General features: G+C 44.0%; 1 long non-coding RNA gene across 1 annotated transcript in view; it reads left to right on the top strand.

Moving 5' to 3' along the window:
* The window catches only part of LOC138985604 (uncharacterized), a 47,396-nt gene that overhangs the window by 28,976 nt on the left and 2,050 nt on the right, over nucleotides 1-16,370 (top strand). Inside the window, exon 2 of the long non-coding RNA XR_011462635.1 lies at nucleotides 8,990-9,036. This is a non-coding gene — a long non-coding RNA (uncharacterized lncRNA). The remainder of the gene's footprint in view (nucleotides 1-8,989; nucleotides 9,037-16,370) is intronic.

The raw sequence follows: 16,370 nt of genomic DNA, 5'->3' as shown, positions 1-16,370 counted from the left end.
TGCACCTCTCATTTCATATTACCAAGAAGATACAGCAGAAGATGTGCGCTCAAGGTTTTAGAGACAAATTATACGTACTTGGGGATGATGCTTCTTACTACCTCAGGGAGCTACTGGTTTTGAATTAGACCCAGAACAAAACAGGGCTGTGTAGTAGGGTTTGCACCTTACAGAGGGTCCTGAAACTGGAGCTGTATAGATTCCATGGAAGAGAGGTATCCATGGTGGAAAATGATACTGGGTAAAATCTCTGCAAGCCCCGATAGGAGAACTGCAACACAGACTCCTTGAGTTCTGGACAAAGGCCATGCCATCTGCTTCAGGGAACTCCTGAGAGTTTGAAAAACCAGCCCCTGGCATGCTACTGGGCTTTAGTAGAGACTGACTACCTAACCATGGGATAACCATCATGAGCTGACTATTGTTAGACCCACGAAATTATAAGATTGAGCGAGTGCCTTAGAAACCCATAGTACAGTAGAAAGGGCACATTTGGGACCAGTCCAGAGCAGGTCCAGAGGTCTTGATTAAATAATACAAACATGTGACCCAGATCTCCCTGTTACCTACCTCTATTGCTCTGACCTTCATCCTTGGCTCATAAGAGTTTCCTATAGGCCTGCTGAAGGAGAAAATACAAGCCAAAATCCTAGATGGGTTGGCTCAATATATTAAAATACTTAATATACTTAAATAAATAAATAATATTTATTTCATCAGTATACTTAAAATATACACTGCTCCTGGCTTCACTGGTGGCTCAGCGGTAAAGAATCCACCTGCCAATGCAGAAGACATGGTTCGATCCCCAATCCAGAAAAATTCCACTAGCCCATGCAGCACAACTATTGAACCTGTGCTCTAGAGTCTGGGAACCACAGCTACGGAAGCCCATGCACCCTAGAGCCTGTGCTCCACAAGAGAAGCCACCACAATGAGAAGCCCGTGCATGGCAACTGCAGAGCAGCCCCCACTTGCCTCAGCAAGAGAAAAGCCCACACAGCAATGAAGATTCAGCACAAGGGAAAATAAATACATAAGTAAATAAAAGAAAATGCAGTGCTCCTACATGACTTCTCCACTCAGGGGCAGCTTTGGAAAACTGGACAGAGCTTTGAGCAGTATATCTGTCATCAATTTTGTGAGAAGAGAGAAGTGGCCTGAGTTAAGGATATATGCTATCTTCTCGGCAGTGGCGAGTGGCTTCAGTGATTGGTCGGGAGCCTTGAAGAAGCAAGATTAGAGGATCAGAGATGTTAGAGCAGAAGTATGTGGGTGGATCTGATCTGTGGGAGAAGCACAAGTATGTGGATCCTCGTGCCTTTTCTTAATAACCATTAGAGGGCAAAAGAGAGCAGCTAAAAGCTGAGTGCACAGGGTGACTTGTCCAGTGGAGGTTGGCCAGCCTCTTCAATCAGCTGTAACCGTGCCATAGCTGTGAGCCCTTAAATGGAATAACCACCTGGCAGAGTTGGAGACTCAGCAAGGACCCAACAATGTGGACTCCCTCCCACCAAGGCTGGTCCAGCCACTGCTGCTGCTGGACACTTAGCCTGTCAGCATCATCCGTCGACACTGAATCCTATCTATGATGGCATCCCTGGAAGAACCCAACCAGCCCACAGGTGGCAAGGAGATTGCATTGGACCATTTCTCCCCTGGATGAGGCAGTGGTTTGTCCCTATTGGGATTCATCTGGATTTCAAGTATGGGTTTGTTTACCTTTCCCGTCCACAGTACTTTGGCCAGCACCACTATTTCAAGATTCACAAAGTGTCTGGGTTTCCATCATGGGAGCCTGGGTGACAAAGTCTTAGACCACGGGATTCCCTTTATGGTGAAGGACTTGGGCATAATATGCCACATCACTCAGAAGCTGCCTGTCTGATAGAACGCTCCAATGGCCTCTTAAAAGCACGGCTAAGACACCAGCTCAAGGATGACACCTTGGAGGGTTAGGATGCTGTCTCTCAAGATACAATATATACTTTGAACCAGTGGCCATTATATGATGGTGTGTCCCTAAAAGTGGTAATGCATGCATATGAGAATCATATTCCTCTCCACCATCACTCCCAGCAATGCACTTAGGGAGTCTATACTGCCTCTCCCTGCAACCTGAAGCTCTGCTGAACTGAAGTCTCTGTTCCTAAGGGAAGGTTTAGGGATCATTCCACTAACCTAAGGCTAATTTGCTACCTGGTCACTTTAAACTCCTTATGCAAGCCAAAAAAAAAAAAAAAAGCAATTACTATATTGTGTTGTGTGTTCAGCCTCTCAGTTGTGTCCAATGCTTTGCATGTCAGATGATATAGACCCCATGGACTGTAGCCCACCAGGCTCCTCTGTCCATGGAATTTTCCAGGCAAGAATACTATAGTGGGTTGCCATTTGCTATTCCAGGGGATCTTCCCAACCCAGGGGTCAAACCCCAGTCACCTGCATCTCCTGCATTGATAGGTAGATTTTTTACCACTGCGCTACCTGGGAAGCCCAGTTACTATATTAGCAGGGCTAATTGACTCATTATTACAAGGACATAGGATTGCTGCTATCATATATAATGAGAAATATATAATGCTGCTATCATATATCATATATATCAGAGAAGAGGATTCTTAAACTCAGAGGATTTCTTGGGGTGCCCCCTGGGTGCTCCCATGGCCTATTTTAACTGTGAAGAGGCAATTAGAGCAACCCCAGCCTCCTTCCAGCATGGAAACCTAGGACCCAGAGCCTTCAGGGATGAAGATCTAGGCTAAACCACCACACAAGCAAAACTGGTGGCCAAAATAAGCCCAGGAAAAGATGTTCAGCATTATCAGTCATTAGGGAAATGCAAATACAAACCACAGTGAAATATCACTTCCCACCCACTGGGATGTCCACACTCAAAAAGAAGAACAAGCGAGGATGTGAAAAAATTGGGGATGTAAAATAGTACAGTTGCTTTGGAAACAGTGTGGTGATTTCTCAAAATGTTAAGCTTTGAGTTACCATATGACCAAGTAATTCCATGCCGAGGTATCTACCCAAGAGAAATAAAAACATATGTCCACACAAATACTTGTACACAGATGTTCATAGCAGCACTGTCCATCACAGTCAATAAGCAGAAGCAGCCCAAATGTCCACTGAATGGATAAACAAAACATCATATTCATACAGTAGAATATTATTCAGTCATAGGAGTGAAGTACTGATACATAATACAGCGTGGACAAACGTTGAAAATACTGTGCTCTGTGGAGGCCAGCATAGAGGTTCCTTAAAAAATTAAAAATAGAGTAGTATGGAAACATACATTACCATATATGAGAAAGATAGCCAATGAAGATTTGCCGTATGAATCAGGGAACTCAAACTGGGGCTCTGTAGCAACCTAGGAGGGTGGAGTGGGGAGGAACGTGGGAGGGAGGTTCAAAAGGGAGAGGATATATGTATACCTACAGTTTATTTATGCTGATGCATGGCAGAAACCAACACAATATTGTAAGACAATTATCCTTCAGTTAAACATAAATTTAAGTGTTAAAAAACATTGAGAAAAAACTAAAAATAGGGTTATAATCCAGCGATCTGACTCCTGGACATATATCCAGAAAAGATGAAAATTCTAATTTGGAAAGATACACGTACCCCAGTGTTCATAGCAGCACTATGTATAATATCCAAGACCCGGAAGAAACCTACATGTCCATCAATAGATGAATGAATAAAGAAGATATGATTATATATATATGGTGTATGGGTATACACACATACATATCATATACAAAATGACTTCATTTTGTATATGAGACATAAAAAAAGAATGACATAATGCCATTTGCAGCAACATGAATGGACCCAAAGATTATCATAGGAAGTGAAGTAAGTCAAATATGTTATCACTTATATGTGTAATCACTTATTTACAAAGCAGAGATAGGCTCACAGACATAGAAAACAAACTTAGGAGGAATTCCTTGGTGATCTTGTAGTTGGGACCCCCCACACACCCTTTCACAGCCAAGGGCGTGGGTTCAATCCATGGTTAGGGAACTATGATCCCAAAAGCTGTGCAGTGCAGTCGAATTAAAAAAAAGTTCCCCAGTGGGGTTTGTGCCCCAGTTACCCACAGCAGTAACCTGTTCCATGAAACACTTTTAACTGGCTTCCTTCCTTTCCCTGTCTCATGACCCTAATTCCCTACTGAGGCTTCTTGGGATCAACTGCCAAATAAACTATGTGCATTTACATCCTTGTCTCAGGATCTGCTTCTAGAGGAACTCAATTCCAGGCAGGGTTTCCCCAGTGGCCATCAGTACATGCAAATTCAAATTTACATTTTATCCTTTCAGCAAACTAAACTGATGCAGAGGTGGGGGGCAGGGCGATAGATTGTTTCTTCTGAATTACTTTTTGGCCCTGGGAGGAGGCAAGTGAAAATCTCTGAGGACGCTAGGCATTTTCAAGTAAGAGGAACAACTCTTTGAGATTCTCAGAATTCCATTGGTCCCAGCACATTTCCAACAGTTGCCAATGTTCCCTAGACTATTTCGTCATATAAGAAGCTATCATTGTGGGGCTTCCCGGGTGGCTCAGTGGTAAAGAATCAGCCTGCCAATGCAGGAGACATGGGTTTGATCCCTGATCTGGGAAGATCCCGCATGCCACGGAGCAATTAAGCCTGTGCCCCACAACTACTGAGCCTGTGCTCTAGAGCCCGGGAGCCAAAACTACTGAGCCCATGTTCTCAACTACTGAAGCCTGCACACCCAGAGCCTGTGCTCTGCAACAAGAGAAGCCACCACTATGAGAAGCCCAGGGCACTGCCCTAGAGAGTAGACCCCTCTTGCCACAACTAGGGAAAAGCCTGTGCAGCAACGAAAACCCAGCACAACCAAAAAATTAATCAACGTTTTCAAAAAGAAGCTACCATTATGCATCAGCTGTACTTCAATTTAAAAAATAATTAAATTTTTAAAAAGGAAGCTACCCCTGTCTTGAAAGAATCTTGTCCCATAGGAGTGGACTCATGCCCTGTGAAATTTCCCCACGCTTTTCTTTTAGGAGAACCTTTTAAGATGTCTCTGGCGGGCTGACAAGTGTTTCTAGATGTATGCTGTGTACCTTCACTAGGACAATATACATGATCTGAAGCGGGTATTTTGGGACTTTCCTGAGGCCCAGTGGTTAGGACTCCATGCTTCCACTGCCAGGGGACCAGGTGTGATCCCTGGTGGGAGAAATAAGGTCCCTGCAAGTGCTGGGGCCAAAAAGGGGATTATTTTAAGTAAAGGAGCAAGTAAGCCTTTATATGTCACCCCAGAAGCTTAGATTGTTTTTGTGTGGTTCCATGAAGTTCATCTGAATGTGACTCTCAAGGGACCTGAAAACAGACTTAGACAGACGCTGCTTTGAGGCCATAAGTGGCTCAGTGGTAAAGAATCTGCCTGCCAATGCAAGAAATGCAGGTTTGATGCCTGGGTGAGGAAGATTCCCTGGAGGAGGAAATAGCAATCCACTCCAGTACTCTTGCCTGGGAAATCCTGCAGACAGAGAAGACTGGTGGGCTATAGTCCATGAGGTTGCAAAAGAGTCAGACACAACTTTGCGACTAAACAAATGGGGTCCTGGCAGACAGAGATGCCTGATAGTTTTCTTTCTTTTTTTCCTTTTTTAAGTGGATGGGTAGAAGGGAGGTGCATGAACAGTGTCTCTGGAGGGAGAGGAGGCACTTAATAAACCAACTCTAATTTACTGGGTAGGGTTTGGGGCAGTGTGACTAAGGGGTTAATTAGCTTCAGGTCTGGGCCGGGGCAGGCCTACCTGGGAATGACCTGAGATCTCTGAGTTCACACAGCAAAATAGAATACCTGCTATAGAAAATAGTTTGTTGGTTCCCCATGAAAGTTAAACATAGGGGCTTCCCTGGTGGCTCAGTGGTAAAGAATCTGCCTGCCAATGCAGGAGACATGGGTTCCATCCTTGACCCAGGAAGATCCCGCATGTGGTGGAGCAACTAAGCCCATACACCACAACTACTGAGTCTGTGCTCCAGAGCACAGAAGGCACAGCTACTGAAGCCCGGGCACCCCGGAGCCAGTGCTCCAGACGAGAGAAGCCACCGCAATGAGAAGCCTGCACACCGCAACTTGAGGCTAGCCCCAGTTCACCAGAGCTAGAGAAAACCGTACGTTCACCAGTAAAGGAACGGATAAACAAAACTATACAACAGTATATCTTTCAGCCATATAAAAGGTGGACACTTAGTCAGCAAAAAGTACCAATACATGCTGCTGCTGCTGCTGCTGCTAAGTCGCTTCAGTCGTGTCCGACTCTGTGCGACCCCATAGACGGCAGCCCACCAGGCTCCCCTGTCCCTGGGATTCTCCAGGCAAGAACACTGGAGTGGGTTGCCATTTCCTTCTCCAATGCATGAAAGTGAAAAAATAAAGTGAAGTTGCTCAGTTGTGTCCGACTCCTAGTGACCCCATGGACTGCAGCTCACCAGGCCCCTCCGTCCATGCGATTTTCCAGGCAAGAGTACTGGAGTGGGTTGCCATTGCCTTCTCCCCAACACATGCTACAACATGATAAACCTTGAAAATATGGATGAATCTTCAAAACGTGATGCTAGGTGAAAGATACCAGACAGCAAAGACTACATAGAGCATCATTTCATCTATATGAAATGTCCAAATTAAACAAATCCATGAAGACAAATTATGGTTCAGGACAGGACTGAAGGAGGTGAGTTGGTGTTAGCAGGCATGAGTGGGGAATGACTGCTAATGGGTACCAGGTTTCTTGTGGGGTAATTAAAATGTTCTAAAATTAGTGATGATGGCTGCATGACTCTCTGAATATACCTAAAGCCACTGAACTGTATATGTTTAAAAGGTAAATCTTATGGTATGTGAATTATATCTCAAGAATTCTGTTGTTTTTTTTTATTCAATTTTAATTTAAAAAAAATTATACATGTGTTCCCCATCCTGAACCCTCCTTCCTCCTCCCTCCCCATACCATCCCTCTGGGTCGTCCCAGTGCACCAGCCCCAAGCATCCAGCATCGTGCATTGAACCTGGACTGGCATCTCATTTCATACATGACATTTCACAGGTTTCAATGCCATTCTCCCAAATCTTCCCACCCTCTCCCTCTCCCACAGAGTCCATAAGCCTGTTCTATACATCAGTGTCTCTTTTGCTGTCTCGTATAAAGATTGTTGTTGCTCAGTAGCTAAGTCATGCCCAATATTTTGCGACTCCATATGGTGACAAATAAGCACTTGAAAAGATGCTTCTCATTATTAACTATTGGGACGTATACATGAGATACTCCCACATATCTGTTAGAAAGACTTTTAAAAAAAAAAAAGGAAAAAGACTGAAAATATCAAGAACTGACAAGGTCGTGGACCCGTGGGGAGTCTCATACATTGCTGGTGGGAATGCAAGATGGAGCAACTTTGGAAAACAGTTTGGCAGGGTTTTTTTGTAAAGTTACATGTACGATGGCTCAATAACTTATTCTTAGGTATTTACCAAAGATAGATGAACACATGTTCATACAGAAACCTAAACCTGAATTTTATAGCACTGTCATGCATAATCGCCCAAACAAGAAACAACTTAAGGACTTCTCTGCAGTCCAGCAGGTAAGACTCCGAGATTCCATTGCAGAGAGCATGGATTCAATCCCTGGTAAGAGAATTAATATCCCATAAGCCGATCCCTGGGTCAGGAAGATCTCCTGGAGGAGGAAATGGCAACCCACTCCAGTATTCTTGCAAGCACAATCCCACGAACTGGGGAGCTTGGCAGGTACAGTCCATGGGGCTGCACAGAGTCTGATGCAGCTAAACATGCTCACATGTTCACTAGTAAATAATAAGCTGCATACAGCCAAAATAAAAAGCAACCCAAATATTTCAGCTGATGAGTAACCAACCACGATGTACCCATACAATGCAAGATGAGTCAGTGACAGAAAGGAATGAACCATGGCTTCAACAACATGGATGAATGTCAAATTAAATAGGTTAAGTGAAAAAAGACAGCCTCAAAAGGCAACATATATATGGTATGGGGACTTCCCCTGGCAGTCCAGTGGATAGGACTCTGTGCCTCCAAAGCAGGAGGCATGAGTTCCATCCCTGATCAGGGAACTAAGATCTCACATGCTGGTAGAGTGGAGCCAAAAAAAAGGCAAAATACAGTATGAAGCCATTTATAGGATGAATGGTAAAATAGCAGGAAGAGAAGACAGGTCAATGGTTGTCTGGGACTGGCAGTAGAGCGAGGGCTGACTACACAGAGGAACCCATGGGAATTTTGGAGGCGATGGTGCTTGGCGATGTGACTGTATTCTGCCAAAAATCAGAAACCTGTAAGCTAAGATGAATGAATTGTTCTGTGTGAAAATTATACCTCAATGAATCTGACTTCAAAAGAAAAAATATGAAAGCAAAGTGGGAAATTACTCTTTCTGCTCATATGGCTGGACCAACCATCTAACTCCATCTTTCCTTCCCAGAAAGCAATCACTGTTATCAGCCTGCGTATCCTTTCAGCTTCTCAGAAATATTCTAGATATACACAAGTGCATATGTACATATGCATGTATGCACACACAATATGAAGTGAAGTGAAGTGAAGCCGCTCAGTTGTGTCCAACTCTTTGCGACCTCATGGACTGTAGCCTACCAGGCTCTTCCGTCCATGGGATTTTTCCAGGCAAGAATACTGGAGTGGGTTGCTATTTCCTTCTCCAGGAGATCTTCCCGACCCAGGGATTGAACCCGGGTCTCCCGCATTGTAGGCAGGTGCTTTACCATCTGAGCCACCAGGGAAATCCCATCCACAATATGCATACATATAATTTTAGAAGTCTATTATACACTGGGTTTTACTGTGCTTTGCACTTTAAAAATCTTGAACATCCTCCCATATCAATTCATAGCAGGTTGTCGCATTCCTTTTTTCTTTTTTTGAAGCAGGCAGACACCGTGGCTGAACTCAAGCTGCAGACCACCTCCCCTGGAAGGTAAGCAGCTGCTGAAGTGTAGCAATTCACTTTGTTTAACCACCACAGCTGGAGTTGACCTGTTTACAAGTGATCTGCTAGAGATTTCAGCAGGGGTCATGTATAGAATGTGAGGTTCCTCTTCTCTGGATCTCCCTTTCCAGGATTTCCCCCTCAATTTCCAGAGGCAGTGTTCATGAAAGGGAAGCCCATGGCTCAATCGGGAAAGAATCTGCTGGCAATGAAGGAGACCCAAGTTTGATCCTGGGCCCCGAATATCCCCTGGAGGAGAAAACAGCAACATACTCCAGTATTCTTACCTGGAAAATCTCATTGACAGAGGAGCCTGGTGGGCTACTGTCCATAGGGTTGCAAAGAGCCAGACATGAATGAAACGACTTAGCACGTGTTCATGAACACTCAGCCCTCTGACTCTTCAGGTCAGTAAACCCAGGAATTCTGGCAGAATTGTAGCCACCCCACCTCCAGCGCCTCCACTTAGCAAAGATTTGCGCTGCCTTTGAAAACAGGACATTCACCCGGTCCTGTCCTTTTCTTCTACGTAATAGCCACCACTAGAACCCGCCTATCTTTAAACATTCCGCAGTGCCCTCATGCATGCTAAGTCCCTTCAGTTATGTCCAGCTCTTTTCGACTCTCTGGACTGTAGCCCACCAGGCTCCTCTGTCCATGGGAATCTCCAGGCAAGAATACTGAAGTGGGTTGCCATGCCCTCCTCCAGGGGATCTTGCCAACCCAGGGATTGAACCTTCGTCTCTTAAGTTTCCTGCATTGCCAGGTGGGTTCTTTACCACTAGTGCCACCTGGGAAGCCCTCGGGTCATTAATTAATTCATTTGTTTTTAATATTTTGTCCAGCATTTTATCACTGTTAACTGCATGTGACTGATCTGGGGGTGTATAAGTCCTTGACTGGAAGAGGGACTTTGCCTCACTCTTTTTAACTGCCACATTTTACCTTCAGGACCACTCTGCAAGAAGGGTAATGTTCTTGCCTCCTGTCTGCAGAGCAAAGTGTCGTATGGGCCCATTGGACCCCAGAGCATTGGAGCATTTTGAGATTGAGTGTGATTTTTTCCCCAAAAAGATTTTATTTTATTTTTTAGCCATTTAAAAAAATTGAAGTGTAGTTAATTTACAATATGTTAGTTTGGCGTGTACAGCAAAGTGATTCAGTCATATATATATATATAATTATGTATGTACATACATACATATTATTTCCTTTTCCAGATTCTTTTCCATCATATGTCATAGCAAGATATTGAATGTAGTTCCCTGTGCTATAGGTCCTTATTGTTTATCTAAGGGGATCTTCCTCCTTCCTGATCCAGGGATCTAACCCACGTGTCTTACGTCTCCTGAGTTGGCAGGTAGGTTCTGTACCACTAGCACCACCTGGGAAGCCCATAGGTAGTAGTGTGTGTCTGTTAACACCAAGTTCCAATTCATCACTTTTCCTGTTTCCATAGATCGTTTTCTATGTCTGTGTGTTTATTTCTGTTTTGTACATAAGTTCATTTATATCATATTTTAGATCCACGTATAAGTGATATCATATGATATCTGTCTTTCTCTGTCTGACTTACTTCACTCAGTATGTTAATCTCTAGGTTCATTCATGTGCTGGAAGTGGCATTATTTCATTCTTTTATGACTAACATTCCATTGTCTATAGATTATACATCTTCTTTATTCATTTATCTGTTGATGGACACTTAGGTTGTTTCTTGGCTATTGTAAATAGTGCTGCTATGAACACCAGGACACATGTATCCTTTCAAATTAGAGGTGTTTTTGTGTATGTGAGTCTCTTCTGCATATATGCCCAGGAGTCGGATTGCTGGATCATATGGTAATTCTGAATTTTTCAAGGAAACTCTGTGCAGTTCTCTACCGTGATTGCACCAATTTACATTCTCACCAACAGTACGGGAGGGTTCCTGTTTCCCCACACCTTCTCCAGCATTTGTTACTTGTAGACTTTCCTGTATGATTTTATTTGTTTGTTTCTGGCCGTACTGGGTCTTTGTTGCTGCGAGGGCTTTTATCTCTGGTTGCAATTAGTGGGGGCTACGCTCTAGTTTCAGTGTGCAGGCTTCTCATTGCAGTGGCCTCTCTTGTTGCAGATCCCAGGCTCTAGGGCACACGGTCTTCAGTAGTTGCGCACATGGGCTCGGCAGTTGTGACTCCCGGGGTCTAGAGTTCAGGCTCAATTGTTGTGGCTTAGTTGCTCCAAGGCATGTGGGATCTTCCCAGACCAGGGATCGAATTTGTGTCTCCTGCATTGGCAGGCAGATTCTTTAAAACCGAGCCACTAGGGAAGCCTGAGTTTATAGACTTCTTGATGATGACCATTCTGACTGCTGTAAGGTAATATCTCATTGTAGTTTTGATTTGCATTTCTCTAATAATTAGAGACGTTGAGCATTTTTCATGTGCCTATTGGCCATCTGTATGTCTTCTTTGGAGAAATGTCTATTTAGACCTTCTGACCATTTTTTTTCTTGCCATTTAAAAAAATTATTGGCATATAATTGCTTTACAATGTTGGATTAGTTTCCGCTCTACAATGAAGTGAGTCAGCCATATGTAAACATATATTCCCTCCCTCTTGGACCTCTTTCTCACCCCACCCCCCATTTTTTGATTGGGTTGTTGGGGGTTTTTTTGTTGTTGATGTTATTAAGCTGTATGAGATGTTTGTATAATTTAGAAATTAATCCCTTTGTATGAGCATCATTTGCAAATATTTTCTCCCAGTTGTAGTTTGTCTTTTCATTTTCCTTGTGGTTTCCTTTGCTGCACGAAAGCTTTTAAGTTTAATTAGGTCCCATTTATGTACTTCTGTTTTTATTTCTATTACTCTAAAACGTGGCTTAAAAAGGATATTGCTGCTATTTATGTCAAACAGTGTTCTGCCTATGTTTTCCTCTAGAAGTTTTATTGTATCTGGTATAACATTTAGATCTTCAACCCATATTGAGTTGATTTTTGTATATGGTGTTAGAGAATGTTCTAAACTGTTTCTTTTACATGCAGCTGTCCAGTTTTCCAAGCACCATTTATTGAAGAGACTGTCTTTTCTCCATTGTATTGTGTTGACTCCTTTATCATAGATTAATTGGTCATAAGTGCATGGGTTTATTCCTGAGCTTTCTGTTCTGTTCCATTGATCTATGTGTCTGATTTTGTGCCCATAACATACTGTTTTGAATACTATAGCTTTGTAGTATAGTCTGAAGTCAAGGAGTCAGCAGAGGAGTCTGAAGTCAATTCCTCCCACTCCATTCTCCTTTCTCAAGACTGCTTTGGCTATTGCTTTGGGCTCTTTTGTGTTTCTATACAATTTTTAAAATGTGTTGTTTCAGATTATTGAAGAGATATATGCACTGTCATGGCTACTGCAGCATTATCCACAATAGCCAAGATATGGAGACAACCTCAATGTCCATGATTAAAGAAGATGTGGCACACACACACACACACATACACACACACTAGAATACTATTTATCTAGGAGAATAAAGGAAACCCAGCCACATGTGACAACTTGGATGGACCTTGAGGATATTAAGTGAGATAAGTCAGGCAGAGAAAGACAAACACTGTATAACAAGACACAGATGCAGAGAACAAACAGAGGACACCGAGCGGGAAAGAGAAGCGTGGGGTGAATGGAGAGATCGGGACTGACGTGTATACACTATGGGTATGTGTGTGTGCTTGGTCACTCAGTCGGGCTGACTCTTTGCAACTCCATGGACTATAGCCCATCAGACTGCTCTGTTCATGGGATTCTACAAACAAGAGTATGGAAGTGGGTTACCATTTCCTTCTCCAGGACACTATGGATACTATGTGTAAAATAGATAACTGCTGCTGCTGCTGCTGCTGCTAAGTCGCTTCAGTCGTGTCCGACTCTGTGCGACCCCATAGACGGCAGCCCACCAGGCTCCCCCGTCCCTGGGATTCTCCAGGCAAGAACACTGGAGTGGGTTGCCATTTCCTTCTCCAATGCATGAAAGTGAAAAGTGAAAGTGAAGTCGCTCAGTCGTGCCCGACTCCTCCCAGCGACCCCATGGACTGCAGCCCACCAGGCTCCTCCGTCCATGGGATTTTCCAGGCAAGAGTACTGGAGTGGGGTGCCATTGCCTTCTTCAAAAATAGATAACTAGTGAGAATTTACTCTATAGCAGAGGGAACTCTACTCCATGCTCTGTGGTGACTTATATGGGAAGAAAATTTTTAAAAAGAGGGGATATAGTGTATGTAAAGCTAATTCATTTGGCTGTACAATAGAAATTAACACATTGTAAAGCTATTATACTCCAATAAAAAATTTTTTTAATAAAAATGTTCTAGTTCTGTGAAAGATGTCATAGGTAATTTGATAGCGATTGTGAGTGTGGGTGTTGTATTTTTGGTTTGGGGGATTTTTTGAGGGGGATCTTTTTATTTTGGCAAATGAAATACTTTCAGTGTGACCTTGGAAAGGTCACTTAACTTCAGTTCTCATTTATAAATCTGAATAATGATGATGTTTTCCTTACAGGATGAACCTGACGGTCAATGCAATAATGCAATGATGTTTACATGGCACTTAGTCTATGCAGGTATTGCTCTTGGGTGCTTTAGTTTTTCCAGTAACCTGTGAGTGAGGTACTATTATTATCAGCTGCATTGGACAGTGACAAAAACCAGGGCACAGCAAGTTTACCTGGCTTGTCCAGTGCCCCTCACGTAGTACATGGCAGAGCTGGGATTTCCACCAAGACTATGCGCTGCCTGCATCTGTGCACTCAACCACGTGCAACCAGGAATGTGGAGGCTCTTTATCCTAGCTGTTCATCAGAAACACCTGCACATCCTGCAAAGTCCTGCTGAATCAGAGCCTTCAGGCTCTGCTTTGGAAGCCAGCTCTGTGCCTAGTCACAGAATCAGGGCTCAAATATGGGCATCCCTTTCTCCTCCCAGTCTCCCTCTGCCAGCCTCACTGGGGAGGATGTCTACCCCCAGCTCCTTCCTCTACCAAATCACATACCTAAACGATTAGGGTTACCTTTGACTCATTCCTGCCAGATCTGTGTTACCAGCTTGCACAACAGGTGGAACAGGCTCCAGGAGCTACCGGAAGAAACGGCTCTCCTTTGCATCATCCTTCCCCACCTATCCTCAGTGTAACCCTGGTCGCGTGACCACTGGGAATGATGCTATGAGCCATGGTGTATGTGCCACCCAAACTCTGCCTTTAAACAGCCACACCTGACAGCTCCATGCTATCCCAGGCCCCTTCAAGTTCCTGGAAACTCCCAGATGCTTCTGAGGATAATTATAGTTCAGCTGTGGTATCAGTCATACTCAAATTGCTCTGAATGTTAACACGAGAGGGTCCTGCCTGAGTTCTCATATTTCTCTAGAACATTCCTCTCTAAATCAAACTTTGTTTAAATGGCTTTTATGGTCCTATGTGATTGGGCCCCTGCATATGCTTGTGGCCTAAGCTCGGACACTCCCCATCATTATCCGTGCCTCAGCCATCCCAGCCTTTTGACTGTCCCTTGATTACACCTTAGGACTCTTGCACAAGGCATTCATCCTGCCGGGAATCTTCTTAGAACCTCACACTCAAATGTCACCTCCTCACAGAGGCCTCTCCTGACCATCCAGTGTTAAGTCACCCTCAGCCACCACTCCCATCACTCTCCATCTCCCTAACCTGGTTTAATTTTCTTCACAGCACTTATCACATTCTACAGTTGTCTTCTCTCTACTTGTCTAGTTGCTTATTGTGATATTCCTCGACTAGAACAGAAACTCTAGGATAGCAAAAGCCTCGGCCGTCATGTTCACAGCCTTATCCCACAGGCCTAGAAAAATGCTAGGAACAAGCTGTCACTCAATAAGCATCCATGAGATGAATGATGCCTTTGTCATCAGCAGCAAATTGAAAGCCGGGTAGACACCAAGACAGGCACAGGGGGTAGACACAGCAAGGAACTCCCAACAGAGAGACTCAGTGCACCCACTGGGTTTAAACCTGGCTCTATCACTCCTAACTGTGACCTGGGCCTCACCTCTGAGGGATGCGACCTTGGGCTTTCTTCTCTGGGCCCTGGTTTTCCTCCTGCATGAAATAGGAAAAAGAATCAGACCTACCAGATCAGCAATCCTGGGTGCAGAGTCAGGGGGAGGGGCACACACAAAGCCTGAGAGATGGCCTGTGCACCTAAAGGCACCCCATTTGTACTTCCTTAACAGGTAGATTCAAGGCCACAGCCCTGCTTTAATCTACCAAGCTTGTTACTGCTAGAGAAGCCAGACAGAACCACTTATCAGGAGTCATTTTGTTGTTGTTGTTGTTGAGTTGCTCAGTCATGTCCAACTCTTTGCGACTCTCCATGAACGGCAGCATGCCAGACTTCCCTGTGCTTCACCATCTCCCAAGAGTCATTTTGGGACTCTACAAATAATTATCCAGCACATTCCAGGTGCCTGCCGGGAGACATAGCTGAAGCAGATGCAGTCTGTGCCCTCTGAAAACTTAATCCAGGAGCAGAGATAAGATAAAACAGGGCTGAAGATAACAGAAAAGAAGTGTGAGACGAAAGAAGGTGGGAGACAGTCTGTTGGCCGTGGATCAGCTTTGCTCCTGGTACCCAAAGACGGGGAGCCTCTCCTCGTGGGCCCCTCCGTAGGATACCCCTGCTGTCACATAGAGTCATGGTTAGGAGACCCCCCTGCCCAGCCAGGCACACCCTGTTTTAAATGATGGATCCTATATGACATCAAGCACAGCTTAACCTCTCTGAACCTCATTGCCTCGTTTATAACATGGGGATAATATTAGGATTTATTCGCAGGGTTCTTGGGAAAATTTAAGGAGGGTTGCATTGAAAATACTTGGCACAGGGCATGGTGAATAGGAAATGGGTGGCAAATGCCAGCCAGAGCTGTTGTGTTGTTGTTATGTTTACCTGAACTGGAAGCGCTTCAAAGAAATATCTCTAGCATTTGCCACATGTATTTATGTGGTGCTTCTATGCCAAACACTGTCAGGGAATTATATTAACAACCTTATGAGGAAGATACTAGTTTTTGTCTTTTTTTCACACATAACATAAAATGTAAAAATCATTTTTAAATGTACTTAGTAGTGTGAAGTGTATTTACTTTGTTGCGCAACAGATCTCTAGAGCTTTTTCGTCTAATGAAACTGAAACTCTTCCCATTTCCCCCTCTGCCAATCCCTACTTTCTGTTTCTGTGTGTTTATAGTCTCTCAGTCGTCTCCAACCCTTTTCGACCCCAGGAACTGTAGCCTGCCAGGCTCCTC

The sequence above is a fragment of the Bos mutus genome, chromosome 25 (genome assembly GCF_027580195.1).
Source record: "Bos mutus isolate GX-2022 chromosome 25, NWIPB_WYAK_1.1, whole genome shotgun sequence".
In the NCBI taxonomy this organism is placed as follows: domain Eukaryota; kingdom Metazoa; phylum Chordata; class Mammalia; order Artiodactyla; family Bovidae; genus Bos; species Bos mutus.
Note: the sequence above shows the minus strand (reverse complement) of the source record. Positions and strands in the feature narration are given on the sequence as shown.